This window comes from Caretta caretta, chromosome 26, assembly GCF_965140235.1.
Source record: "Caretta caretta isolate rCarCar2 chromosome 26, rCarCar1.hap1, whole genome shotgun sequence".
Lineage (NCBI taxonomy): Eukaryota > Metazoa > Chordata > Testudines > Cheloniidae > Caretta > Caretta caretta.
The window spans coordinates 255,759-260,431 of NC_134231.1; positions in this window are offsets into that span (position 1 = coordinate 255,759).

Below are 4,673 nucleotides of genomic sequence, written 5' to 3' on the forward strand. Positions count from 1 at the left end.
CCATCCGCTTTAGCTTCCCCTACTAATTCTTCCCGATTTGTGAGCAGCAGGTCAAGAAGAGCTCTGCCCCTAGTTGGTTTCTCCAGCACTTGCACCAGGAAATTGTCCCCTACCCTTTCCAAAAGTTTCTTGGATTGCCTGTGCACTGCTGTATTACTCTCCCAGCAGATATCAGGGTGATTGAAGTCTCCCATGAGAACCAGGGCCTGCGATCTAGTAACTTCCGTGAGTTGCCGGAAGAAAGCCTCGTCCACCTCATCCCCCTGGTCCGGTGGTCTCCCACCACGACATCACCCTTGTTGCTCACACTTCTAAACTTAATCCAGAGACACTGAGGTTTTCCTGCAGTTTCATACTTGAGCTCTGAGCAGTCATACTGCTCCCTTACATCCCTGGGCTCCCCCACCTTTTCTGCCCTGCCTGTCCTTCCTGAACAGTTTATATCCATCCATGACAGTACTCCGGTCATGTGAGTTATCCCACCAAGTCTTTGTTAATCCAATCACATCGTAATTCCTTGACTGTGCCAGGACTTCTAGTTCTCCCTGCTTGTTTCCCAGGCTTCTTGCATTTGTGTATAGGCACTTGAGATAGCTCGCTGATCGTCCCTCTTTCTCAGTATGAGGCAGGAGCCTTGCCCTCTACGCACTCCTGCTCGTGCTTCCTCCCAGTATCCCGCTTCCCCACTTACCTCAGGGCTTTGGTCTCCTTCCCCCGGTGAACCTAGTTTAAAGCCCTCCTCACTAGGTTAGCCAGCCTGCTTGTGAAGATTCTCTTCCCTCTCTTCGTTAGGTGGAGCCCGTCTCTGCCTAGCACTCCTCCTTCTTGGAACACCATCCCATGGTCAAAGAATCCAAAGCCTTCTCTCTGACACCACCTGCGTAGCCATTCGTTGACTTCCACAGTTCGACAGTCTCTACCAAGGCCTTTTCCTTCCACGGGGAGAATGGACGAGAAGACCACTTGCGCCTCAAACTCCTTTATCCTTCTTCCCAGAGCCACGTAGTCCACAGTGATCCGTTCAAGGTCATTCTTGGCAGTATCATTGGTGCCCACATGGAGAAGCAGGAAGGGGTAGCGATCAGAGGGCTTGATGAGTCTCTGCAATCTCTCGGTCACATCATGAATCCTAGTTCCTGGCAAGCAGCAGACTTCTCGGTTTTCCTGGTCAGGGCAGCAGATAGATGACTCAGTCCCCCTGAGGAGAGAGTCCCTGACCACCACTTCACCCTTACCTCAGGGCCTCCTTCCTTGTGCCTGATATGGTGTTTACTGCTCAGTCTCTCCAACAGCACAACTTCCTCCCACAGCTCCTGACATCCACACCCACCTGACCAACTGGGAGACTTTTAACTAGTTTCAGCCAGTCCCTGATTGGCTTCAGGTGTCCCAATCAACTTAGCTGTTCTCCCTGCCTTCTGAAAAGTTCTCAGTTGGCCCCAGGTGTCTTAATTGACCTGGAGCAGCTACCAGGGATTTGTTTAGCCTGGAGCTAATATTTCTGTCTCCCACTACTTTTCTATAGCCATCTGGCCTTGTCCCATCACAGTAGCTAGTGATTTGTATAACAATCAAAACTCCAGCTTCACTAAGTTGTTTTGTTTTTAATCTGGAAGCAGAGAGATGCCAGCAGCAGACAGCCTGTGTCTGTCTTTAATTTCCAATAAATGGTACCCTTTCCCTCTGTTAGCAGCCAACATGTTTTGTCACCTTTTTGTCAAATTGCTACAGAAACAGTTTCTCTCCCTGGCAGCAACAGCTGATTGATGGTCCAGAGGCCCTTCAATCAGATGCTACATCACTGCACACAGATCTGATAACCAAGTCCAAAAGCACCCTTGCTACTTGCTTTGTGAGTGACTCATGAAGAGAAGGATTTGATAAGGCCCCAGTCAAGGGAAGACAAGGCCTCAGAGGGAAGGTATCTCCTCACTGCATGGAAATCATGCCAAATTCAAAGGTTCACCAGCATAGTTGTAGTTTGACTTCTATATTTGGGGGGGAAGCTCCAATCAGGCCAATGAGGCTGGAGGGCGGCAAATTTTGCACCTGCCTTAGACTTGCAGTTTGGGGGGGGCAATGTCCCGCTGTTCCCCCCAAACTATGCACAGGCCAGCCCTTCCTCTTGCTAAAGGTGCCGGGTAACCCTCATCACAGAGCCTGACATGGGCTCTTTCCAGCTATTTCATGGGTTCTCAAACTGGGGGTCATGACCCCTCAGGGGATCGTGAGGTTATTATGTGTGTGTGGGGGGGGGTCGCAGTAAGCCTCCACCCCCAAATCCCACTTCATCTCCAGCATTTATAATAGTGTTAAATACAAAAGTGTTTTTAATTTATAAGGGGGGGGTCGCACTCAGAGGTTTGCTGTGTGAAAGGGGTCACCAGTACACAAGTTTGAGAACCCCTAAGCTATTTCCTGAAAGTGAAAGCCTTTCACACACTGGTTTCCCTGGACAGGCTATCAGACTGTACTTTCAGTGTGAAGTTGAGAGCAGGAATCTGATTCCTATTGAATCAGCTTCTTCATAATTCCTGCATATCTATTATTGCAACAATTATCTCATCAGAGTAAACCTGTGTGCAATGATAATGCCATAGTGTCCAGCTCTAAGGCTGCCACCTTGTCCTTTGCCCTTCATCCTTACACACAGTAGTACCTATAGAGCTATATGTCAAATCGCTCTGAGACAAGCCCCTCTCCCTCAGCTTCTCTGGCTCCATAACCCCCCATATGTAGTACCCTTGTCTTATATACTCAAGTCATTAGTATTTACTGATGCAGGAGAGGAGACTAGATGACCCAATTGTCCCTTTTGGCCTTAAATTGTATAAAATTCCTCATAAGAGAGCTAATTTCTCTGACTGCTTCTCTAGAACTGAACTCATCTGTGCCTTGGCAGGGCAACCATTCCTGCTCTAAAAAGTCCATGGGGTTTTCATAAAGCATTACGAACTCTCCAGTCTTTCCCCTCCACACCCATCACTGACAGCAAACCAACCAAGTGTTAATTCCTTCCTTTTTAGCAGCGTTGCCTATTGTGGCCTTTTCCTGGAAAGGAGCCTGTAGTCCATGCTGCTTCCAGATATTTCAGCCAAATGCTCCATCTTTATGATCTGAACCCAATCCGATTTGCCTCAGGGAATCGGAAGTTAAGGACAGAAAGGTTTGAGGTCACATTTGGTCCTTCCACCTAATCCCTCCTCCAATGGTATAAAACAGCTTTGTTCCTATGGGAATTTCTGAAGGGTTTTAATTGGTTATTACTGGTTTTAGGTTGTTGGCTCTAAGGATCAGAGTCATAGTCTTAGATGGACTCAAAGAATGAAAAACAATTTAACTTGTTGGTCCATAAATTGCTATTCCCAATTCCCCCCTAAACACTCTCTAGCCTTGAGCCTCCCACCCAATGTCTATTTTCCCAAGAGCCCTAATTTAATCTCTGAGTGTCAATGATTCCCCTAAGATTGTCTCCCACTGACCTGGTCACAGACAGTCATATGGGGCTACACTAAAAGGCTGAGAAATATCTAGGATCTCAGATGAGGCAGCAAGAATCTCCTGAGAGCAAAGAGAAAAGCTAACGAATCTCTGTTAAAAGATACAGGGTGTATAAAGATCCTAGTAGTTAACCAGGGAACTGGGCAATAAGAACTCAAACCTCCGCTGCTGTTAAAATCAGGTAGCCTCTATTTAAAGAGCATCATCAATGTGCCACAAGTACTCCTTTTCTTTTTTCATCAATGTGGGTGACCCTGCACAAACATGTAAGAGACAGTCCCTGCCCCAGAGAGCAAAGGCCTAACCTTTAGAGAAAAGTGGCCATTTGAGAGAGTGTAGCATCCACTAGTGGAGAGGTAGACTGGGTGCATGGAGGTTCTTCTGTCAGGTGCTAGGAGAGCTTTATCTCAGCACAGGGCCTCAGACTGCAAAATTCAAACCTAGATTCAACATGTCCAGTATCTGGCTGTGTTTGGACTCAGGGATTTTTTTGAGGCCCTCGTCTACTCTCCCGCTTCCTCCAGTTATCTCTCTCACACCCTTTCCTGCCATGTCCTCTCCCCCATACCTTGCTCTGTACTCTCTATGGCTGCGGGACAGGTTTGTTCCACTCACAGATTGGGGTCTCTTTTTCTAGTGATGTGAATAGGCACCATTCAGAGACTGACTCCTAGTGCATTATGTGCCCGAACTGCATCATCTGCCTGTTTAGCGTGGGAAGCTCCCTGGAAGAGGGACATGGTCTTTCTCTATAGTTTGCACAGCACCATTTAAGCTGATGGCCCAAGGAAATAATGAATATTTGAGTATTTTGTATCTCTTGGGGCATTGTGTGGGTGGTTCTCTGCCCCCCATTCCTGGAACCAGGATGAAGGTTCTCTTTGTAAGTGGCACTTATCTGATCTGTTCCTGGCTCTCAAAAGGAGTCAAAAGGCAATGATACCAAAAAGACGCTGTGGAGTCACTTAACTGCTTTCTGATTAGGACCATGAATAATGCTGATTGGATGAGAGCCAGGATGTGTTCTGCTGACTTCATCAGGCACTTCTCCTCCCCCTCATCTTTGCAAAAAACTAACCCAGCCCATCCTGACCTCATCACTGCAGCCTACCACTGTGTATCTTTTCCGCTGGGTGAAAAAGTCCCCCCCCCCCCCGCCCATAAAGTCTCCA